The following is a 26,812-nucleotide window of genomic DNA, read 5'->3' on the forward strand; positions in this document are numbered from 1 at the left end:
CAGTTAAGTATGGCTATAAAATACTAGTAACTTCTAATTCATAAATATGTTTTATACTTTCTCGAAGATTCCTCTATGAATGCAAGTCATCATAGGCTGGCAAAAGATTATATTACACAGGTAAATAGTTGAAGAAAATAGAGGCAGCCAAGTTATGCATCTCTCAATATTTCTTCCAAAAATAATATAGAATAGCATTAGGAAAAAGTAAAATTACACAAAAACAGTACTTTCAGCATAAGTGGAAGACAGAGTGCCCAAACTTTAATATAACTGTAAATAAAAGAAAACCAAATCCCAGTTAACGATTTCATGTGGAAGTGGTGGTGGGGAGTCAAGCAATGAGAATGAATGAGATTAATTGTAAGGGATGGGAAGCAGGGTACCAGAGACAGCTTGTAATTGATCTCAAACAGTCAATAGGGAGAAATAAAACTACCCTATGATCCAGCAATTGCACTACTAGGTATTTACACAAAGGATGCAAAAATACAGATTTGAAGTGGTACATGCACCTTGATGTTTATAGCGACCTTATCAACAATAGCCAAACTATGGAAAGAGCCCAAATGTCCACTGACTGATGAATGGAAAAAGAAGAAATGGTATATATTTAAAAAAAATTTTTTTAATGTTTACTGATTTTTTGAGACAGAGACAGAGCATGAACAGGCAAGGGGCAGAGAGAGAGGGAGACACAGAATCTGAAGCAGGCTCCAGGCTCTGAGCTGTCAACACAAAGCCTGACGCAGGGCTCAAACTCACAAACCAGGAGATCATGACCCGAACTGAAGTCAGCCGCTTAACCTACTGAGCCACCCAGGCACCCCAAAATGGCATATATTTTTAATGGAATATTACACAGAATATTGGAATGGAATATTGGACAGAATGAACTCTTGCCATTAGCAATGATGTGGATGGAGTTAGGGTGTATTATGCTAAGCAAAATAAGTCAGCCAGAGAAAGACAAATATTGTATAATTTCACCCATATGTGATACTTAAGAAACAAAACAGATGAACATATGGGAAGAAAAAAAAGAGAGAGAGAGGGAAAGAAACCATAAGATGCTCTTATCAGTAGAGAACAAGCTGATGGAGGGATGTGGGTGGAGGATGGTGTGGTTGGGTGATTGTTATTAAGGAGGGCACATGTGATGAGCACTGGGTATTGATGAATCACTGGTAAGTGATGAATCACTGAATTCTACTCCTGAACCCAGTACAATACTGTATGTTAACTGACTAGAATTTAAATAAAAAATTGAAAATAATAAAGAAAACCAAAAAGTAGCTATGTAATTCCACTAATAAAATTTGTATTCTAAAAAAAAAAAAATTAGTCCGTGCTCAGTATGAAAATATTTTTAAGATGTCTTGGTGAGGGAAAAACTACAGAGAGAAGGGACTTTAAAATATTCATGATATGAAGTAGGAGATTGAGATGCATAGCTTTTGATGAAGAGAAAAGGCAAATAGGAGGGAGGAAGCACCCTTTAGAAACTGGGTGTCAAAGAGAACGAGCAGCACAAGGGGAAACTTAGGTCTTGCAAAATAAAAGGCAAGCAAGTAATTGAAATACACGCAACTTTACTCTTCACCAGACAAAATCCACTTAAATATTTGGACTGATAGAAGAGGACTTACTGAACTAGGAATGTTTCCCCAGTGCCATAAGATATTGATAACTAGATCCTTACAGAGCTGTTACCAAAAAATCATAAAATGTGATCCCACACATTTGATTGAATAAAATTTTATCCCCACCCTAAAATTATGAAACAGAAAAAACCTGTAAGACAGCATTCCAAACTGAAGTAAATATATTGGAATAAACATTTAGGTATATAAAGAAATATTTTGAATCAGAACTTCAAAAACTATAGGCCAAATAAAAACAAAAGTGGAAAAAGTGAAAAGAACAGTTAATTTAGGAAAATTCTCCTGGGTATGAAGATTAAGGTACAAAGTGTGCATGAGAGAATAGACTCAAATAAAAATTTCATGAGGAACTTTGAAGTTAGTGAAGAAAACAATCAAAGGAATATAAATGTAATAAAGGAAATACTTTTAAAAAAGAGAAAAAGTGTTGGAAATGGAAGATACAGAAAGGAAGGATAAAATTTATAAAATTGATATCTCTGATGAAAAGAAGAATAAAATAATTTAGCAGGCCTCATAATTAAAGGTATAATCTAAGAAAAATTTCAGGAAATAAATATAAGCCCGAATCTACAAATTATAAGTTTCTATGAAGTATATGAGAAAAGTAAATTGGAATGTTCAATGCCAACACATCCTTATAAAACTATTAGATTTCAAAGACAAAGTAAAAATCAAATATTAAAAAAGGGCAAAATAATTAGATTGGCATCATGGTTTCCAAAAGCTTCATACAAAGCAAGACAGCAGTAAAGAAGCAGTTTTTAAAATAAAACTCAAAAAAATGTTAACCAAGGATTTTCTATCAAGCTTAACTATCCTTCAAGCATCAAGGCTTTAAAATAAGCTGTTAACATACAAAACTTAGAAAATTCTACATACATGAACTTTTCTTTTAAAATTTACTAGCAGATGAGTTTCATTCTTTAAGAGATGACTTGGAATACTACAGTAAAAGGACTAATGGTGAGGCATACACATACACACAGACACGTATGTACATACACATCGAAGTTTAAAACAAAGAAATGAGTATTAAATAATAATGACCAAATACTATTTGTAATAAAGCAGAAAAGTATAGCTTAAAATGGGGAGTTAGGGAAAGGTAAAATAAAAATAGAATAAGCTCATTTATTGTTGTATAAGCAATCGTTGGTAATTAAGGATCCCATTAAAAGCTAGACAAACTAGATAGTAAAAGATGAAATGAGGAAACATTGGATTACAGACATCAAAAATGTATGTGTACAAATATGTCCACCAGAGTCTAATTCTGGGGTTTCTATTCTATTACATTGGTCTATGTGTCTGTTTTTGTGCCAATACCATGCTGTCTTGATGATTACAGCTTTGTAGTAGAGGCTAAAGTCTGGGATTGTGATGCCTCCCACTTTGGTCTTCTTCTTCAAAATTACTTTGGCAATTCGAGGTCTTTTGTGGTTCCATACAAATTTTAGGATTGCTTGTTCTAGCTTCGAGAATGCTGGTGCAGTTTTGATTGAGATTGCACTGAATGTGTAGATAGCTTCGGGTATTATTGACATTTTAATAATATTTATTCTTCCAATCCATTAGCACGGAGTGTTTTTCCATTTCTTTATATCTTCTTCAGTTTCCTTCATAAGCTTTCTATAGTTTTCAGAATACAGATCTTTTACACCTTTGGTTAGGTTTATTCCTAGGTATTTTATGCTTCTTGGTGCAATTGTGGATGGGATCAGTTTCTTTATTTGTCTTTCTGTTGCTTCATTATTAGTGTATAAGAATTCAACTGATTTCTGTACATTGATTTTGTATCCTGCGACTTTGCTGAATTCATGTATCAGTTCTAGCAGACTTTTGGTGGAGTCTGTTGGGTTTTCCATGTATAATATCATGTCATCTGAAAAAACTGAAAGCTTGACTTCATCTTTGCCAATTTTGATGCCTTTGATTTCCTTTTGTTGTCTGATTGAATAGAAACCCCAGAATTAGACCCACAAAAGTATGGCCAACTAATCTTTGACAAAGCAGGAAAGAATATCCAATGGAAAAAAGACAGTCTCTTTAACAAATGGTGCTGGGAGAACTGGACAGCCAACATGCAGATGGATGAAACTAGACCACTTTCTCACACCATTCACAAAAATAAACTCAAAATGGATAAAGGACCTGAATGTGAGACAGGAAACCATCAAAACCCTAGAGGTGAAAGCAGGAAAAAACCTCTCTGACCTCAGCCGCAGCAATTTCTTACTTGACACATCCCCAAAGGCAAGGGAATTAAAAGCAAAAATGAATTACTGGGACCTCATGAAGATAAAAAGCTTCTGCACAGCAAAGGAAACAATCAACAAAACTAAAAGGCAGCCAACAGAATGGGAAAAGGTATTTGCAAATGACATATCGGACAAAGGGCTAGTATCCAAAATCTATAAAGAGCTCACCAAACTCCACGCCTGAAAAACAAATAATCCAGTGAAGAAATGGGTAGAAAACATGAATAGACACTTCTCTAAAGAAGACATCCAGATGGCCAACAGGCACATGAGAAGATGCTCAACGTCGCTCCTCATCAGGGAAATACAAATCAAAACCACACTCAGATACCACCTCACGCCAGTCAGGGTGGCTAAAATGAACAAATCAGGAGACTATAGATGCTGGAGAGGATGTGGAGAAATGGGAACCCTCTTGCACTGTTGGTGGGAATGCAAACGGGTGCAGCTGCTCTGAAAAACAGTGTGAAGGTTCCTCAAAAAATTAAAAATAGATCTACCCTATGACCCAGCAATAGCACTGCTAGGAATTTACCCAACGGATACAGGAGTGCTGATGCATAGGGGCACTTGTACCCCATGTTTACAGCAGCACCTTCAACAATAGCCAAATTATGGAAAGAGCCTAAATGTCCATCAACTGATGAATGGATAAAGAAATTGTGGTTTATATACACAATGGAATACTATGTGGCAATGAGAAAGAATGAAATATGGCCTTTTGTAACAATGTGGATGGAACTGGAAAGTGTTATGCTAAGTGAAATAAGTCATACAGAGAAAGATAGATACCATATGTTTTCACTCTTATGTGGATCCTGAGAAACCTAACAGAAGACCATGGAAGAGGGGAAGGAAAAAAAAGGTTAGAGAGGGAGGGAGCAAAAACATAAGAGACTCTTAAAAACTGAGAACAAACTGAGGGTTGATGGGCGGAGGGAGGGAGCGGAGGGTGGGTGATGGGTATTGAGGAGGGAACCTGTTGGGATGAGCACTGGGTGTTGTATGGAAACCAATTTGACAATAAATTTCATATTAAAAAATAAATAAGTAAAATAAATAAAATATACAAAAATAGAAAAAAATAAAAACAAATATGTCCACCAGAGAAAAAAGTCAAACCTTTCTAAATACTGTGTGTATATAGTCTTATTGTGTGTGTGTATGAATATATTTATCTGGTAGAGAAAGAAATATAGCAAGCATAAGACATATAGTTTATAAAACATTATGAAAAGGTTAAGGTGAATATATCAGTTATATCAGTTACATATATATATATACTTGACACGTTAAAAGAAAAAAACGGATTTCAATCTGGCTCATGAAGCAAGACTCAACTATATGCTGTATATAGAGATTCATCTCTCATAAAATGGTTTAGGAATGCTCAAAATAAAGAAAAAGTCTACCAGGGCAATGGAAACCGTAAGATCGAAGGATAGCAATCCTCTTATTAGCCAATATGGAATACAAGCCAAAAATCATTTAAGGTTATCAAGGGCACTTGTACTAAAAATCACAAATCATAATGATGTATTAATACTTATAAATTCACCCAATATTCACCCAATAACATAGCAACCATTTCTATGAAACAAAATACATAGATAGAAACAGACAGTATGAGACTTTAACATACCACTCTCAGTATAACACATATGAAGTCCTCCAATCAAAGACCACCATAACACCTGTAGCTGAACAAGTCACATTAGTGCTCATTGCATGGAGGAAAACTGCACACCAGGAGAAACATAGAGTGAGCCAATAAGAGGGTCTTAGAAAAGACTTATTTTAAATGTTGGGCTTATTTAGGAGATATGGGAAGAGTTTATAGAAGAGTACTATTGGAAAGTGGGGGTAATTATATTTGTAGTTTATTGTATTTTGTTGTAGTAATAAGTCTTATCCAGAAGGAGGGCAATAGGAGTGAGGCTACAGCAGTAACTGGTAAATGGTCAAAGGGCAGATGCCACTCATATTAACTTGATAGGGAAATATTTACCATTTTATGGTTTAAATAGTGAGCTTGTTTTTAAGTTTGTGCTTAGAAAAAAAATGTGTAATTGTCTTGTTTTTGTCTTTATCATAGTCACAAAGTGACCTTGTCAGTATCAGGTTGTTTTGTTCAAGAAGAGAACAACAGGCCTAGATGAGAATGCTAGATGAGCTACAACACTGAGGCCTAGTTTCTGGTCATCAGGGTCTGCTTTCCTCTTTTTTAGACTAAATGCACACAAAGTAAGTAAGAAGGTAGAGTTACTAAGAAACATAATTAGTAAGGTAAATTCTATAAATATACATCAAACTTTATACCCTTATAAGAGAATACATCGATGTTTGTCTATATATGTCTATGTAACATTGCCTAAATATACATTTATTAGGTCACACTCATATATACACACAGAAACTTCAGTAAGTCCCATAAAATAGAACTATTATAAGCAATGCTGCTTAATCACTATACAACAAAACTAGAAATTTTTAATAAAATCATAAACCAACAAAGCTTTAACCTTGAAATTTAAAAACACTTAGTAAACTTTTAGGTTAAAGGAAAGTTACAAATGATATTATTGTTTTTAAAGTACAGAATATGTAGGGTGCATTAAAAAATTCCTATCACTAAACACTTTAGTAATAAAATTAAGTATTTAAAATGAATTAATTACTCAATTAAAAACTAGAATAATAATAACATAAATCTGGGGTGCCTGGGTGGCTCAGTCGGTTGGAGCACCCATTTCTTAATTTTGATTCAGGTCATGATCTCACTGTTCTTTGGACTGAGCCCCACATCAGAATCTGTGCTCTAGTGCAGAGCCTGCTTGGGATTCTCTCTCTCCCTCTGTTTTTGACCGTAGCTTGCTTGTGCATGTGCATTCTCTCTCTCTCTCTCTCTCTCTCTCTCTCTCTCTCAATAAGCATTTAAAAGATAATGTAAATCAAAATAAAACACACAAAAATAATATAGATGAAATTAGAAGTTAATGAGCCAGAGATTAAAAAACAGTAGATCTAATCATTAAATAAAAATCCTAGGTTTTGAAAAAATATAGATATATGCTTATTTGAACAAAAAATAAATACAATAAGTTTAAACCAAAAATGATGAGATTGGCTGGCTACAAGAGATGACTGAAAGAGTTGGAAAGAATGGGAAGAAGGGAATGGTATAGAAGGAATGATGAAGTAGTGATACTCCGAGCATACATTTTTGCTTAGTTTGACTTTTAGTACATTGGTTATATTTTGCATAATTAAAATATAAATAAATAACTAAAATCAAGCAGGACATGGGGGCAAATCCAAACTAGAATAAAAATAGTAAGTAATAAGCGTAACTGTATTACAGACAATTACACTAAGGGATTAGGAAAGAAAAATAATTAACCTAATTAACTTTGGAAAATAGCATTTTGACTTGATATTTTAAAGCCAAAGACACGGTTGAATGTATACAAATATTGTGCTATAGTTGGTAAATTTTTCTTCATAAGGTTATGGGTTTGCAATTCTGAGGCTACTTTATGTGTAAAGATATTGTGGATAATGAAAACTAGGTTCCATGCTATCAGAGAAAAGTGTTACAAATGGAAAGGGGAAATACTAGAATCAACTTTGTGGTGTTGGATTAGAGTCACATATGTGTATGTAGAAATACTGACAGACATATGTATACAGATATTCCTCAACTGATGATGATGTTACATCCTGATAAAACCATCATAAGTTGAAATTATCCTAAGTCAAAATTCATTTAATACACTTAACCTACCAAACATCATAGCTAGCCTACCTTAAAGGTGCTCAGCATGTTTATGTTAGCCTACAGTTGAGCAAAATCATCTAACACAAAACCTATTTTATATTAAGGCGTTGAATATTTAATTCATTGAATATTGAAAATGAAAGAGACTGGGTTTTATGAATGTATAATGGTTGTAAGTGTATTGGTTGTTTACCCTTGTGATCACATGGCTGGCTGGGAGCTGCAACTGGCTGCCACTGCCCAGCATCATAAGAGAGAGTATCATACCACCTCATGTCGCTAGCCTGGGAAAAGACCAAAATTCAAAATCTGAAGTGTGGTTGCTACTGAATACATATCACTTTCACTATCATAAAATTAAGAAAAATCATAAGTCAAATCATTGTAATTGGGGAGTGTCTGTATATGGACATACATAATGTTTCCTATCTTTGCTCACTGAAAAGCAATAAAACCCCAGTAGCAGTGAGATCATCTAGCTTTCACATTTTGGTTTCTAAATCTCATTCTCCAGTTAAAGGAATAGAACCAATATGGTGAAGTGTTTGATCCAGGTCTTGGTTACAGATAAGCCTTCATGTTGAAATGACACAGGAGCCAGCTTGAAGGAGCTCCTAATGGCCAAATCTGGGACAATTAGAAGAACAAAATAAATATGTACAGTGATAAATGTAATTTATAGAACCAAATAAAAATCTGTGAATTCACAGTGATGTAGATAAATTAATAAATAAGTAAAATAAGGGCTCTTTCTTGGAGTAAAATTCTAAATAATAAATGGAGAAGGGAGGATGGAAATTGAAATCACTACACTATAGTTATAATTGTAGCATCAATTGATGCTATAATTAGGGGAAGTGTGGCATACAGGATTATTGTGTAGGCTCCAAATATATACCTGAAAGATACTTATTAACTATACAGTAAAATTAATAATTTTACAATGGAGTCACCTGCTGGATACCATCTCGATCAAGTGATTTAAGTTATTACCAGTAACAGATGTATTGCCATGCCCTGTCTCCTGATTTGATGCACTGAAATGAACATAGCGTTACTTATGTGGAATTCTTACCCCCAAAAATGCAAAATTTGAGTTTGATCAGCTTTTGGGGAAACAGTGAAACTTAACAATTAGGGCTCTTCTATAACTGGCTGTTCTTTTCAAAAGTGACAGAGTCTTGATGAAACCTCAACAAAGAAAGAAATACTGTAGCAGATTATAGAAAATTAAGGAGACATAGCATTTAAATGTAATATAAGATCCTCATTTGTATCCCAGATCATAAAAAAGTAGTTTCTCTAGATTATTTAATCTATAGAATCTATTTATTATTTAATCTGTTACTTTTCTGATTCTGATACTTTCCTATTGTGTAGTATCTTACCTTTTAGAGAAGTTTAGTGAAGAGTAATTGGAAATTATTTGCTTTATTTTTGCAACCATTTGTAAGTCTGACAGGATTTCAAAATGAATATCCAAAAAAACAAAGCTTACATTGTGGTGTATATATATATATATATATATATATATATATATATATATATATTCAAAATTAACACAACTGCATGTGGGAATAATTTGTTCAAATTATTGTCAGAGAAAGATTCATTAAGGAAGGTATAAGTTAATTGGTTTTGGAAAAAATTAAAATTATCTAGCTGAGCAAAGGTTTTAATATGCTAACTTGAACAGTCCAGTAGGGAAATATAGAATATAGCTTTTCTCAATTTTATCTGACTTTTTTTCATGGAACTTTTGGTTGACATAAGTTCCAAGAAATATAATTTATTAAACACTAATGGAAGCAGTTGGTTGCCGAGAGGTGTTTTTAGTATGGATGGACATGAAAAGATTAACCTTGGTAAGAGTTGAGTCCAGTCATCTGCTTCAAGACATAAATATGCATAGTAAGGATCTCAGCCTATGTCCAAGCCTTTAGCCTATCCTGAGGCACAGGCACATCTCGGCATATTTGGTGAACTTGTGGGAGCTAGATCATTTCACTGGGTTAAGGAATCTCTTAGAAAAGACTTCGTGCTTTGGCCATATCTGGCAAACTGACAAAGTGGCAGGAAGGTACTTTTGAGGAATCTATCAGCAAAACAACACAATAAAAGTGACAATGATGAAGATGATGACAAACTGTTTCTGCAGAGAGCTTTATATGCTGAGTGGGAAGAATGGCAGTGAATAGACTTTCTTCTTGGCTGGGGTCTATGCTTAGATACTGGTAAGAGAGAGAGTTGAAGTAATACTTAAAAGATGCATTTCCCTACTCTGAATAAAACGTAAGGGTACACTAACCCTGATTTCACACCAGCCATTCTTGCAGAAATTTGTGGCTTTGGCTCCATCCGAATCCTTCAGCACTCCCAGATGATGCCAGCAGCAGCCAGAACTTTTCCTTTGTTCTTCCTGATGGAACATTAGCAAAGATGGCCAGCAAAAGCAGTGATGGGAAGAACTTGGTAATAAGCACATTTGTCACATAAACCAGAGTAACCTTTGGAGTACACACAGGTTGTTGACATTGAGACAATGTGAGTTGTAGCCATTTTTTTGAAACCATTTTGATGATGTTCATTTGGTGCCGGAGAGACCAGGAAACAAGGGTCTCTTCTTCCCATTCCTCCTATACATCCACAAAAGTCAGATGTGGCTGCTTTTCTGTGGTCTCAAGGCTAAGTTGTCCTACTTAGTAGAGTTTTAATAAACAGTGACTGGTAATACACTTTTAAGTAAAATCTGAGCAAATCAGTAAAGTCACCAGAATGTATTGTGATTGCAAACAAGTATTACAACACAACCTCTATAGCTAAACAAAACAAAATACAGCTTGGTTTTGAATGTGTTCTGCAACATGTCACCACCACATTGTTATTTTACTCATTCAAAATAAGAACGATGACCCCTGTACCTCTAGCTGCATGTATAGGCACATGTGTATTATATGGGAAGGGTGCTGGGAACATTGGATAGAAAGGTGTGAGGTGACTGCATTTAAGTGTTTGACTTATCTTTTTAATTTGTTTAATTAGATTTTGTTAGTGTCCCATCATCATTTGAGTTTTCTATTCCACTCAGTGATAGATTTTTTCGTATATTTTCTTCATCAAAACCTGTGTGTCTTTTACCCCAGTGTCACAATGTTAGAGAGATGGGTGGGTTATAAAATTCGTTTTTTAGACCTTTTGGAGAGTTGCCTTTTATAACATCCTCATTCTTTTTTTTTTTTTTTTTAATTTTTTTTTCAACGTTTTTTATTTATTTTTGGGACAGAGAGAGACAGACAGAGCATGAACGGGGGACGGGCAGAGAGAGAGGGAGACACAGAATCTGAAACAGGCTCCAGGCTCCGAGCCATCAGCCCAGAGCCTGACGCGGGGCTCGAACTCACAGACCGCGAGATCGTGACCTGGCTGAAGTCGGACGCTTAACCGACTGCGCCACCCAGGCGCCCCGATAACATCCTCATTCTTATAAATATATTTCAGGGGAGCCTGGATTGTGTGTGTGTGTGTGTGTGTGTGTGTGTGTGTGTGTGTGTGTGTGTGTGTTTGCTAGTGGTTCTATGTACAACTATTTAGGATACACATATATTTTGAATCACATGTCCTGTCTCAATTTACCATTTCCTGGATATATAAAACTTTTAGCTGCTCAGCTATAGTATTATATATATATTCTCAGACCTAGAGTTTTAATGAATTTTCCTGATATTCATGTTTCATGTATCTCCAATCCAAACAAAACACACTATTAATTTTGCCACTGAATAGGAAATGATCCCGGCTATAGAATACCCAACCTCCTCTCCGGTTTGCTAATAGACTTTTATTTACATATTTTTGGACAATTAAGCTCCCTAGCTATGAAGGGAGATTCTTCTTCCAAATGTCTTGTTTTCCTTGCCTCTTAAGAAGAGTAAGACAGCTGCCATTGGAGCACAGCTCTGGGATTGTCAGTCATCCATGCAGTCTTCTCACTACTAAGGACATTCTCATCCAACTGGAGAGTTTTCTGCTATTATGTGAAAATCTACCCCGGCTTTAAGGGAAGATGGATGTAAATAAAACTCCTGAGATGTTTGACACCATTTCACTACTCCTAAGACTAATGGGGATTTGGGGAAAATAGAGGAAAGATGAACTAAACACTAGGATGTAATTTCACTCAAGACTGGGTTATACAAAAAGACCAGTATACATAGGGATAACTTTAGCTTTAAAAAAAGTGCTCTTATTCCTACACACAACTCCCGAAACTTTGTCTTCTATTTTGATAGTTATTCTATAACTTTTTTTACATTTATTTATTTATTGAGAGACACAGAGAGAGCACAAGTTGGGGAGGGGCAGAGAGAGAAGGAGACACAGAATCCAAAGCAGGCTCCAGGCTCTGAGCCATCAACACAGAGCTCAATGTGGGGCTCAAACTCTCAAACTGTGAGATCATGACCTGAGCCTAAGTCGGATGCTTAACCGGCTGAGCCACCCAGGCGCCCCAATTATTCTAAGCTTTGATGCACGTTTCTACTTCCAATATTGTATATATAAGCAATTCTTTAAATTCCACTTATTATAATAACAGTGTAAGGAAAAATAATATGTTCAAAAACGCTTCATAATTCAGAAATATTCTATCAAATAGATTATCTTGTTTGATTTTGAAACGTGAATTAAGGAATAATTTTAATTATTATTATTCATTTTTTGGTTGGGATACCATAGGATTTAAATATTTTTCATTGTCATGTAAAAACATGGTAACAGGTTGTAGGAAAAATGGTATTGAAGTCCAGGTCTTGTAACTGCAAAAATCAGAACTACTTCAACCATGCCGTGCTCACATTCTTTCCTCAATGATTCTTTTTCTTAACTTTGTTTTTTAATATTGTTCATATTTTCCATAGTTTTCAGTCACCTTGATACTTGATCTTTGTATAGTAGCTTCTTAGTCAGTATTTTAAATTCTCCATTTATAACTTCTATTATCATCCCTTCATAGACTTATAAAATCCTAGGTCATTAATCTTAGAAGGCACAGACTTTAGTCCGAAGAATGTTTTAATTATTTTCACAAAATCCTGGATTTATATTCTACTTTTTCTTGAATATTAAGCTATCAAATGTTTGTTCTTTTAGTACTCAAAGATAAATTTAACTTTCTAAAACCTCACTTTTGTAGGCTAGATAATCTTAACTTTATTGATTATTCTTCTCAGTGTTTTACATCAGTTAGGGATTTTTAATATCCAACTGACAAAAAACATGACCCAAACTAAAAACAAAACCAAAAAGGAATTTATTTTCTTACACAACCAAAATATCTAAAATTAGGGCCAGCTACACAACTGGATTGGTATTGAGTTTCAAAAACATTCCCAGGTTGATTATAAAAGGACGTCATAAAGGAATTTTGGAGTAATGGAAATGTTCGGCATTGTGACTGTGGTAGTGGTTAGTCAAATCCATGTATCTGTCAAAGGCCATGGAACTATATAAAATGATCCATAAAGAGTTCATTTTATTCATTTAGGTTTTAAAAATCAGTCAGGATGTGCACACCAAATTGGAAACCATAAACAATCTATGTGAAAAATACTGCTACATTGTATTCAGGTCAAAATGAAAACTTTTAGTATGCATTATATTAACTCTTTCTTTTTTTTTTAAAGTCACTTTATATCTAGGTGTTTGTAGCAGAGTGCTGTCATCAAAATCATAGCTCACTTAAATACTTAAAGAATTTTAAAAAAACAGAATTTGCTCACTAAAATACTTACCAGCTTTTAAAAAGATTTAAGGATCAAAGCTGTGTTTATTTTTAATTCATCTAGTAAGCTATGCAAATCTTTAAGACACTATGTTTGCAGTCACACTTCAAAATGAAATCAGTTAGTGCACTGGATTTTATAATGGATAGAGTGTTTTTAAAATTATTGAAAATAGTTTACTTTTTCTAAGTCAAAAAATTCTTCTTTTACATAAATGTAAGAGTTAGACAAGAATTCACAAAGCTTATTTGACTTGATTTTGTTTTTATCATCTTCATTTTTTTTTCTTGTTTCATTTACATTCTCCTTTCTCATGTCTTTGACTGCAAAACTAAGTTGCTTGTGGAACATTCTGGTATAGTTTAGCATTTATGTTTTAAGTAACTTTTTCCATATGCTTGTTTTTGCCTCCATGAGGTCTTTTGTCTCAACTTCCTTAATTCCCTACTCTTAAATTAAAGAAAAAAGATTTTAGCTTTCCTTGTTGTGTTTGGCTATGATGTGTAGAATCAGTCATACCCTGCACTCTACTGTAAGTTTATAATTTTAATTAGCTTCCTATAAAATTTCCCTCTTGACTCCATTGCCCAGTTAAAATAAGTTTCAACTTTCTCAACTCCCAAGAAGTAAGATGTGCGGGAAGACAGTGATCAAAGGATTAAATAGAAACCTCTAGAAATCTTATTTCTTCTTTGAAGAAAATCAGGTCAGTTTTTACCATGTTTTCTGCTTGGATTCATAGTTCATGGCTGGCCATCAGTATTTGATGATTTAAAATGCTTTTGGCTCTCTCTATTTAAAAACAAGATTAGTTATGTATGTCACATGAACTCCTGCATTTGTGGTAGCACACACTAGAATTAAGGATATTACTCTTTTTTCCATTACTGTATGCTGTCTTTACTCAGAACTTTCTTTCTTGGGTTGCAATTTTGAATGCTTGGTCTCAGATATTATCCAATTACTGTTCATCTCAGCATATTCAAATCCTTAAAGGCAGAATCAAAACAAATATTGGAGTGTGGTAGAGACAAAGATTTAATGCCCTTTAAATAAAAATAAATTAGGCAGCATCTATATATTCAAAGCACAATGGGATGTAATTGAAATATGTAGTCATTCTAATTTTCCAAAGCCTTTCACCAATTTCCTATTAGAAGCAGATACTGGGAAAAAGATGTGACCAGAGTAGCAGATTATATTTTGAGAATGAAATTTACCTATTCTGTTTTCCATTTTTTCTAGAAATGAATTTAAAGTCAATATAAATTATATTATTTAGATATGCATCTTATTTGAATATAGAACTATTAAGCCTTCTCTCACTTATTTTTTTGACATCGTTCTGTTCTTCATGTTTTCTAGATGTTCACAGGTTTGGGGCCAGAGGCCATGTGCCATAAAGTGGGTTACATTACAGAGAGAGATCCTCTTCTTAAGGAAATTATTCTTTAATAATGGGGAGTAAGCATGCTTGTCATTTACTCTTGACAGAAGCATTATCTTTATATGTCAAGACTGTTCACTATACTAGCATCCTTGATGCTAGTCTGGGAAAAAAGGCAGTTATGCTTTTCTCACATAACATGCATCTATTAGAAACCTTTAGAGAATTGTCTCCCAATACCTACTCAAGTCATTCATACATGTAGAAGATAATCACCAGGTCAGTTAAAGATAAAAGTGTTTAAATAAATAAGGCAATGAGTAAGTGATATTGTAAATGTTTTTGAATAAAATAAAGCAGAAATGTTTTGACCTTATGGTAAGGCAGTTCTTCTAAACAGGTGACAAGTTCTTTTCTTAGAAAAGAAAGAAAACATTTATAAATGTAATTACATAATAATTTTTGAATTTTAATACAAAGTAAATTATAAATAACAGAATTGGAGAAATTAAATATATTATTAATACTGGAAAATTATGGTATTATTGAAAATATGGTATGGCAATACCCTAATAACTGGCAACGGCTACTATCCAGGATATATACAAGTTTCCTCCAAGCAATATTAAAAAAAAAAAAAAAGCAAAACAAGGTAATATGGTATGAGCAAAAGTTATGGTCAGGATATTTACATAAGAAATACAAAATATAGGGGTGCCTGTGTGGCTCAGTTGGTTGAATGTCTGACTCTTGGTTTCAGCTCAGGTCATGATCCCAGGGTCATGGGATTGAGCTCTGCCTTGGGCTCCATGCTGAGCATGAAGTCTGCTTAGAATTCTCTCTCTCATTCCTTCTTAACCCAATTGTGCTCGCTCTCTCTCTCTCTCTCGCTCTTTCTCTAAAATAATAATAAAAAAAAGAAGTATAAAATACCAGTAATAAATTTTAAAAGTTCTTAATTTTACTGGAAGTAAAATTCATGTTTTATGTTTTTAATCTTTCAGTTTGATAACCAAATAAATGTTTCTGAGAGCATAGGAAAGCATGTAATTCCATACACTATTAGTAGAGGTATAACTCATTATAGTTACTTTAGAGGATAGTTTGGCAGTTTCTATTCAAATTTAATATTCACATACCTCAAGAATCAATAATATTTTTTTTTATATTTACTCTAGAGAAACATTTTGTATATTCCCAAGGAGCCATGTACAAAAAAACTATTGAAATATTATTTGCCCTGATATAACATAAGAGTAAACAAAATAGTCAATAAAGGAATGGGTAGATAAAATGTGGAATACTACTAACAGTTAAATATCCTCAAATTATAGTGGAAATTGTAAACTGTAGGCTAATATCTACAACATCATGCCACTTAGGTAATTAGAGAGAGAGAGAGGAAGGGAAGGAGAGGGGGGACAGGAAGAGACACTGAGAGAGAGGGAGAGAAAGGGAGAGGAAGGAAACAATATCCATGTGTGTATAAAATGATCTAGAAATATACATGGTAAATTGATAACCATAGTTACTTCTTGGAGAGAAATTTGGGTTGACAGTTGGTAATCAGGGAGAACTTTTTTTGTTTCATGAATTCAACTTGTCCAGCCTGGTGATTTTTGACCTATGTATTAATCCATGAACCCACCACCCACAAAGATACAGAGCATGAAATAGCTAATTTATAATACAGGTATATGTGATTCTACTCTCTTTTATTTAGCATAAAAAGGGAGACAGAGTAATAATGGAGTTGAAAGAATGCATGAATAATACACCTATCTTAGTGACTGGCCACAGATTGGAGCATTAGCATTAATTCTAGATAGTAAAATATCAAAATTAGGATCATATATGTATTGTTTTGAAAAAGACTGATTTAATAATATAGTCAAAGTCTTCCTTGGTTTGCCAGCACATTTGATTTTCGTCTAATTCAGTTATTTAAAAAGGATGATGGTGATTTTGGGATTTCCTCTCTCCTGTGATGTGATTATTTCATTATCATGAGGATAATAATTAGCAGTATGAACTGACCAACAAACTATTTTGCTTTGGAAACAATTGGACAGAATTGTTTAACTTATTTGCTGGAGAAGTCATGCTTGTACTTTCCTGTAGGAGGTGATTACTTTAAAGATCATAACTGCATTAGACATAGTAATGGTTTTGATGCTTAGAGGAAGTAGAACCACAAACAGATGTTTTGCATTTTTAGATGATGAAAACTTTTATCTGGAACATTGATGGGCCTTGGGAGGGTAGTTTTTATATTTTATTCTCAATCTTAATGATGTTTTGTTTGATTATGAGGCTGGTAAAACAGAAATGCAAAATGTTCTGGAAACTAGAAAATAGATTAATGTAGCTTACGCTATTCCTGGTGAAGACCTGACAGAGCTGAAAGGTGGGCTAATTTTTACTCTTTGTAATGTAATATAAATAAACACACATACTTCAAGCAAATTGAAAAGTATAAAGAATAATACATTGAGTACTAATGCATACTTTTCTAGGCTGGTGACATCTGAATGGTATATAGTATTTGCATTTTTTAGGATTATTTTTCAGTAATAAACAATTGTTTTTATGATTGAAATTACCTTTGTACCTTTTCCTATTCTAAAATTTATCCTGTCCAGAGGGAATCTCTTTTGAATTTTGTATTTATCATCTGACAAATATTTCAAACTTTTTAAAAAGTTTATTTATTTACTTTTAGAAAGAGAGGGAGGGAGAGAGAGAGCACAAGTTGGGGGGGGTGCATAGAGAGAGGTAGAAAGAGAATCCCAAGGACAGAGTTCTGACAGCACAGAGCCTGATGTAGAACTCAATCTCATGAACTGTGAGGTCAATCTCATGAACAAAGTAGGCTCCAGGCCCTGAGCTGTCAGCACAGAGCCTGATGTGGGGCTCGAACTCGCTGAGCTGAAGTCAGACGCCCAACCTACTGAGCCACCCAGGCACCCCAAAACTTGCTTATTTCTTTTAGTCCAATATTGCTTTTGAAGTTTAGCCAAGATGAAAAAGGAGTTCTGTTAGCCTCAGATCTTCTTTGATCAATTACAAATAAAGTGGAAGCCTTTTATTTTTTTAATCCTCCACATGTCATCCTTTCTGTTCTTCTTGGTGATGTTATGACCAGTGACACTATTTGCACTTTAATTCATATATATGTATCTAGAAATAATGTTACATTGTTTTGTGTGTTTGCATGTTTAATTGTGTGTACTTTGCCTTTTTGTCATTATGAGATATCCTTTTACAATTTTGGCAGTACTTCTTATGATAGTTTGTTTTTGCCTGAATTTATATTGCCACTCCAGACTTCTTAGCTTTACTTTTTGCATAGTTTATCTTTTTTCTATCTTTTTATTTTTAACATTTTTGTGCATCTATATCAACTGCTTCTTTTTTGTTGTTGTTTATTTATTTTGAGAGACCACAATTGGGGTAACAGAGAGAAAGAGAGAGAGAATCCCAAGCAGGCTCTGTACTATCAGAGCAGAGCCTGACGTAAGTCTTGAATTCACCAACCATGAGATCATGACCTGAGCTGAAGCTGGAAGCTTAAACAACTGAACCACCCAGGACCCCCTTTGTGTCTTTATATCAAAAGACACATAGCATATGGGTCTTGCTTTTTTAATTCAGCATGATAATTTGCATGTTAATTGGGAAACGTAGTCCATTTATATTTAATGTAATTGCTGATATGATTAGATATAGGTCTAATCTTATCATTTGTTCTTTATGCTGTCTTCTCTGTTTTTGGTACCTCTGATCATTTTTTATTTTCATTTATGTTAATTAAATATTTTTAATATTCCTCTTCTCTTTATTTTAGCTACAACTCTGCATTATTTTTTAATTATTATTTTTTTAATGTTTATTTATTTTTGAGGGAGAGAGAGAGAGACAGAGTGCAAGTGGGGGAGGGGCAGAGAGAGAGGGACACACAGAATCCGAAGCAGGCTCCAGGCTCTGAGCTGTCAGCACAGAGCCCAATATGGGGCTCAAATTCATGAGCCATGAGATCATGGCATGAGCCGAGGTAGGACGCCCAACTGACTGAGCCACCCAGGTGCCCCTACAACTCTACATTATTTTAAAGTATTTTCTCTGGAAATTATACAATGCATCTATAAGTTACCACAGTCCAATCAGTGTTCATAATGGACTTATGTAAAGTGTGAGAAGCTTATAACAGTTTAATTCCATCTAACAGTGCCTTCCCTCCTTTGTGACATGTTCTCATATATATTTGAGAATATATATATATTTTTATCTGTGTTAAAAATTAAATAGGAAAGCTTTATAATTTTGCTTCAGTCATTTGTCTTTTTAAAAATTTAAAAAGAGAGAAGGGGAAAACATATAACTCATATTTGTCTACATAATTGTCATTTTTTTATTGCTTTATTTTTTGTTACAGATTTGAATTTCCATCTGGTGTGAAGTTTTATTCCGTTGCCCCTTCAGTGTATTACAGTGTTGACTAGAAATGGTGAGTGTGTTCACTTTTCTTATTCCTAATTTTAAAAGGTAGTTTCTAATGTTTCTTACTTTAAATAATATGATTATAGGTTTATCAAGTTTATTATTTTATTTATATATATTTTAACAAATTTTAATGTTTATTTTTGAGAGAAAAACAGCGTGCAAGCTGGGGAGGGGCAGAGAAAGAGAGAGAGACACAGAAACTGAAGCCAGCTCCAGGCTCTGAGCTATCAGCACAGAGCTATCAGCATAGGCTCTGAGCTATCAGCACAGAGCCTTTTGCGGGGCTTGAACCATGAGATCATGACCTGAGTCCAAGTCAGACACTTAACTGACTGAGCCACCCAAGCATCCCTTATTTTCATTTTTTAACTTTATTTTTATTTATTTATTTTTGAGGTGAGGGGCAAAGAGAGAAGGAGAGATAGGTTCCCAAGCAGGCTGCACACTGTGAGCACAGAGCCTGATGTGGGGCTTGAACTCTTGAACTGTGAGATCATGACTTGGGCCAAAATCAAGAGTCAGATGCTTAACTGACTGAGCCATCCAGGTACCCTAGGTTTATCAAATTTATTAAGTTAAAGTATTTTTTATATCATTAGTTTACTAAGAGTTATTGTCATGTATGAGTGTTTAATTTTATCAGTCTTAAGTATATTTAATGGGATAAACATATTTCCCTTTTTTAATATCCCAGTGTTATAAAGGGTATTTCTAGAATTTCTAACTAAAATCAATCTTTAAATTCCTAGAACAAAGAAAAGGTAGTCATTTTTTAATTATTGTTTTTAGATATAGTGTGGAATTTAAATTGCCTTTTTGAATTTTTAGATTTATATTAATGAGCAATATGGATTTTAATTTTCCTTCCTTTTTAGATGTTTATTTATTTATTCATTGAGAGAGAGAGAGAGAGAGAGACAGAGAGAGAGAGAGAGAGAATGAACAGGATAGGGGCAGAGAGAGAGAGAGAGGAAGACAGAAAATCCAAAGCAGGCTCCACACTGTCAGCAGGGAGCTCGACATGGGGCTTGAGCTCATGAATTGTGAGTTCATGACCTGACCCGAAATTAAGAGTCTGATGTTTAACCAACTGAGCCACCCAGGCACCCCTTAATTTTCCTTTCTTAATATTGTTTTTTTTTTCTGTTTTTTATTCCTATGTACATTTTTAGTGGTTTTTTGAGTAACAATACATTAATGGCAAATTGTCTCAATTTTTGTTTACTTGAAAGTACCTTAATTTCATTATCATCTTGATTGATTACGTTTCTGGGTATGTATTAATTGTCAAAATATATTTTTTTTAGCACTTCAAATGTATTATTCCTTTTTTTTCTGGCTTCTCTGTCCTTTTGAGAAGCCTGCTATCAGAGTCATTTTATTTGTTATAATTCTTTCCTAATAATTTGTGTTTTTTCTTTAGTTGCTTTGAAGTCCTTTTGTATCTTGGGTTCTGTAGTTTTTGCTGCTCTAAATTTAGCTTTGGATTTTTTTCATTTATTTCATTCAGTTTGTGTTGTTTTATGAAGCAATCTCTTAAATGTGTTATCTTTTCAAATTTTGCCTCTGTATTCTGTCTAGTCTTTTTTTTTTAAGTTTATTTATTTATTTTGAGAGAAATGGAAAGAGAGAGAATGTGTGAGTGGGTGAGGGGCAGAGAGAGAAGGAGAGAGATTCCAATCAGGCTGTGTGCCAACCTTATGTCCATCTCAGGAGCCGCGAGATCACAACCTGAGCCAAGATCAAGAGTTGAACACTAAGCAACTGAGCCACCCAGCCCTTAGTCTTTCATTTTGAAATCTTATTTGGGTTTCCTCATTCTGTCCTTGATGCTTTTTTTTTTCTCCTATTTTCTATTTTTTGTCTTCCTGTATTCTAAACTATGCTTATATTTTACTCCCAAATCACCAATCTTTTTATGTTTTGTTTCTTTTCCTTATGTTGTTAATTATTTTAAATATACTTATTGTATAGTTTTATCTGAGAGGATTACTATTTGAAGCTCTGGTGGTCTGTTGGTGTTATGTCTGCTGACTTTTGCTTATGGTGTTTTATAATTTTGGAATTGTAATTAGAATGCTTCTTTTTAGCATACCTTTTACTATGGCAATCCTGGGAAGCCTGAGGGAGGATTTATTTGATTTACTTCTACCAGGGACTCATTTTATTGTTAATTTTTCTGTTTGCATTGATCCCTATCCAAACAACAAATATTTTTAAATGTATCATATTTCATGGTAGATCTGTGACTAAACTTCTCTTTATCCTCTGCTCTATGACATAGAGTAAATTGGCCCAGCAGAAGAACACTGCACTGATAAACTGTAAAATTTGCATATTATTTCTTTTAAAAAAGTGTATGGGTTATCTGAGAATTCTGAGTGATAACATGGGAAGAGTTATACGTGATGAAAGTATTATAAATACTCCTTTACAGTGCTGAATTAGGATATTTAACTAAAAGTTGTGCTGTATAATTTTGAGAGGGGTTGTCCTAATATGTTTTAGTAATTAAGAAAATTATTTCTATGATCTATGCTTCTAGGAACTGAAAACATACAGAAATAAACTAGCATTTGATGTGTATAAATGCCAGAGTTTATATTAATATACGCATTTATATTATTAGTGAATGTGGTAATCAAATAATTTATATTTATTATTTGGCAGTTCACATAGTGCTTCTGTAGAAGCAGTTCATTTGATCTTTAGAAAAGTTTTGAAGTTCTAAAAGAGGTATGACAGATACCATTATACTTACTTTACAAGTAGGTAAATTTAGCTTTAGCCTAATTGAGTAAATTTCTCTGTAAGAGTTGGAAGTGGGATTTGACTCCAGGTTTTCTAACACTAAATCCATTACTTTTGTAATTATACGTCTGTGCTTGATATATAAGGAATAATCATTTTTAAAAAAGGTTTTTTTTCACACTGAGTTTTACTAATTATTTTCATTAAGTTTAAGAGTTTGTGGAAATTAAAAAAAAAAAAAATCTCAAGGTGGAGCACCTGGGTGGCTCAGTCGGTTAAGCGTCTGACTTTGGCTAGGTCATGATCTCCCAGTAGGAGGGTTCGAGCCCCACATCCAGCTCTGTGGTGACAGCATGGAACCTGGAGCCTGCTTGGGATTCTGTGTCTCCTCATCTCTGCTCCTCCCCTGCTCGCGTTCTGTCTCTCTCTCAAAAATGAATAAACATTAAAAAAAATTCTCAAGGAACAGAAATGTTGTAACCCAGAATTTCATTGAAGTTTGTTTTCTTCTGTGTATGAATTATACAGTTGTAGTTGTAGGTTTTTAAGGATCCTAGCGTTTTAATTGTTGATCTCTGAACACCAGACTAATCATATAATAAACAATAAAATGTTCCTTTGATTAATTAATTCAACAAAGAAAAATTACGTAAAAAGATCTTAAACAAACCTTGTCACAATGCAGATTTTTTGGTTGTTGTTAAATATAATAACCAACTGTTGGATGAAGCTAGAAGATTTCTATTTTGGTATATTTGTATCTAGTTGAATATAGCACAATATTAGCAACTGAGATTTTATTTTTTTTCCCATCCTTTATTAAATTGAAGGAATGTATTGGAGACCATAAATACCCAGTATTTATATATCTATGTAACCATATTTTTGAAAATATGGTTATGTTGAAAACAACAAAAAGCTAAAACAGATTTATTAGTGTATACCTTAGATATATAATCATCATTCCATGGATTTACCTCACTTTATAAGAAATTCTATTTCTTTTGTCAATCTGAGAACAGACCGTCTTCATTTTTTAATTTTAATTAATTAATAAATTAATTAATTTTGGAACACAAGATATATTTAAATATGCATTTTTAAAAATTATGCAACTTGATCCATTTATTCCTGACTCTAAGGTCTTCCAAATAGGGACCTTTTTTTAAAATTGTATAGTTGATATACAATGTTACATTAATTTTAGATGTACAACATACTGTTTCTACTCCTCTGTAGGTGTAGGCACCGTTTGTCACAATACAGTGTAGCTGCCATGTTTTATCATACAATACTATTACAATACCATTGACTATATTCTGTATGATGTACTTTTTATCTCTTTGACTTATTCATTCCATTACTGGAAGCCTGTATCTCCCACTCCCCTTCAAGCCATCCCTCCATCCCTTCCCTTCTGGCAACCATCAATTTGTTTTCTGTATTTATGGGTCTGTTTCTGCTTTTTATTTGTTTATTCATTTGTTTTGTTTTTAGATTCCACATGTAAGTGAAATCATATGGTATTTGTCTTTCTCCGTTTGACTTACTGTTGTCACAAATAGCAAAATCTCACCTTTTGTTTGGCTGAGTAATAATCCATTTGTGTATATATGCCACACTTTTATTCATTCATCTATCAATGGACACTTAGGTTGTTTCCATATCTTGCTATTGCAAATAATGTTGCAATAAATACAGAGTGCATGTATTTTTTTTTTATTATAATGTTTTTATTTTCTTTGGGTAAATACCCAGTAGTGGAATTACTGGATCATATGGCATTCCTATTTTTACTCTTTTGAGGAACTTCTATACTGTTTTGCACAGTGACTGCACCAATTTAAATTCTTAACAATAGTGCACAAGGGTTCCTTTTTCTCCGTATCCTTGCCAACACTTGTTACTTCTTGTCCTTTTGATTCTAGCCATTGTGACAGGTGTAAGGCAATATGTCATTAGAGTTTTGATTCACATTTCTTTGATGATTAGTGATGTTAATCATCTTTTCATGTGTCTGTTGGCCATCTGTATGCCTTCTTTGGAGAAAAGTCTGTTTGTGTCTTCTGTGCATTTTTAATTGGATTATTTGTTTTTTGGGTGTTGAGTTGTATAAGTTCTTGATATATTTTGGATATTAACAACTTATCAGATATATCATTTGGAAATATCTTTTCCCATCCACAGGTTTTTATTTTTTTTTTTGTTTAGTTGATTGATTACTTTGCTGTGAAGAAGCTTTTTATTTTGTTATAAACATATAGTTTATATGTAAACATATATAAATATATATATATAAACATATATATAAAACATATATATGTTTATATATAAACTATAAACATATAGTTTAATATAAACATATAGTTTATATTTTGTTATAAACATATAGTTTATGTTTGCTTTTATTTCCCTTGCCTCAGGAGACATATCTAAATAAATATTGCTAAGTCCAAAGTCAAAGGAATTACTGCCTATTTTGTTTTATAGGAATTTTATGGTTTCAGGTCTTACATTTAGGTCATTAATCTATTTTGAATTTATTTTTTGTGTATAGTGTAAGAAGGTGGTTCAGTTTGATCTTTTTGCATGTAGCTGTTAGTTTCTCAACACTGCTTATTGATTACTACAGCATTGTAGTGTATCTTAGAATCTGGGATTGTGATACCTTCAGTTTTGCTTTTCTTTTTCAAGACTGCTTTTGCTCTGAAGTCTTATATTGTTCTATGCACAGTTTACTATTATTTGTTCTAATTCTTGACAAATGTTATTGGTGTTTTGAGTGTCTGAGATTTTATTAAGAAAAGACATATGAATTAAGCCTTAGTTAAATGTCATAACTAATAGTACTTTTTTTCTTGCAACCCTTTTCATGTACATTAAAACCTTGGTTTGTGAGCATAATTTATCCTGGAAGCATACTTGTAATCCAAAGCACTTGTGTATAAAAGCGAATTTCCCCATAAAAAAATAATCGAAACTCAGATGATTTGTTCCACAAACCAAAATTGTTCATATAAAAATGATTACAATACTGTAATATAATACAAAATAATAAATAAAATACAAAATATAAAGAAAAATAAACAAGTTAACCTGCACTTACCTTAGAAAACCTTCTGGCTGGTGTGTGAGAGACAAGAGAGAGGAGGGTTATTGTGTAGGACGACTTTCACTATCACTAACTGAATCACTGCTATCTGTTGGCTCAACGGAATCTTTTCTTTTTGTGCAATTTTAACAAGGGGCCTATTCAGTGACACTTACTTTTGCCTTCTTTTGAGGATTTCACAGAAATGTGATATCGCATTGTTAATCACCCATAATCCCACAGCGAGAGAGAGAGAAGACCATTGACTCAGTTGTGATCATGTGACATTCAGTGTCGTGTAATACTCATATTGCAAGGCATCGTTCATTTATCAAGTTAAAATCTATTAGAAACGTTTGCTCACCTTGCAGAACACTTTGCAAAACAAGTTACTCGCAATCCAAGATTTTACTGTATATACATATATACATATGTCTAAAAATGTATATATGTATAAAAAGATATAATACATTTATCTTTTGGGTTTTCCTAACTTCTAAAATAATATATGGTCTAAGAAAGATATTATAGATGTTGCTATAATTTTGTCAAAAATTAATTTGAATGGAGAATTTGTATATTAATCTATGAGTTTTTTTCCACACTGGGGCTCTGAGCTCACATTATGGTACTTTGGATATAAATGACAAATTTTAGTTTAATTATAAATGTTTATCAGAAAACATAAATTATTGAATAAATTTATTTAGCATATTGTTTAAATATACATTTTTCTTAATGTTATCTACATGTTTTCTAACTGCCATTATCTTTGAAAAGAATGTGTCTGTATTAGGCTAAAAAGTATGTGCTTGCCTGTTCATTTATATGAAATTTTTCATTACAGTTATTGATCTTCATGAATTCTAGCATTTATATTATTATGTGATGCATACTGAAAGTATTAAATTGATTTCATGAGTCAAGTATCATCTCGCATGGTGAAATAAAAAGTTAATTAGAAAAACAGGGTATTTAAAAATGTTTCAATATAACGTTTTAAGAATAGTGTATATTTATGTTATTAACTGTAACCTTTATGAGATATCTATAGTCTACATAGAAACTATGCAGCATCTTGGATCTGGAATTTTTTGTTTATTTTTGTTTGACTTTTACTTCTAAATTTTCCTCCCATGTTCTGACATGTCTTTTCTTAATTTATGAGACCCCATCTTCTTTCACTAAAGTTATTTATTAGGTCTTTGAAACTATTTTGATTCCATAGAGTTTATTAAATTATGTAAGATATATTGGAAAAAATGGTAACTAGAAACTTCATAAAATATCTTATTTAATTTAGGAGAATATTGAATTTGAATCTGATTCAGTTTCACCAACTTCTTGACTACAAAAATAAGAATTAATTATAAATTAAGCAGTTTTTTTTATTAGTAGAAACTTATATGTAAACAATTGTTTCATATTTATTATTTTTTATTTAATCCAGTAATGGAATATTGCAGTAAGAAGCACATAATGTATTAAATATAGACCAACTATAAGAGATCCAGCTTATTACTATAAACATACACTTACTAAGGTATCATTCCTATTTATATTGTAGTGATAAGAAATTACAAATCCCAGTAAGATA

The 26,812-nt window shown here is 33.1% G+C and overlaps 1 long non-coding RNA gene across 1 annotated transcript in view; it reads left to right on the forward strand.

Annotated features, from left to right (window-relative positions):
* Positions 1-26,812, forward strand: part of LOC128776544 (uncharacterized) — a 600,603-nt gene that overhangs the window by 519,193 nt on the left and 54,598 nt on the right. Inside the window, exon 5 of the long non-coding RNA XR_008421686.1 lies at positions 19,306-19,377. This is a non-coding gene — a long non-coding RNA (uncharacterized LOC128776544). The remainder of the gene's footprint in view (positions 1-19,305; positions 19,378-26,812) is intronic.

The sequence above is a fragment of the Panthera pardus genome, unplaced genomic scaffold (genome assembly GCF_024362965.1).
Source record: "Panthera pardus isolate Hobbes unplaced genomic scaffold, ASM2436296v1 HiC_scaffold_13, whole genome shotgun sequence".
Lineage (NCBI taxonomy): Eukaryota > Metazoa > Chordata > Mammalia > Carnivora > Felidae > Panthera > Panthera pardus.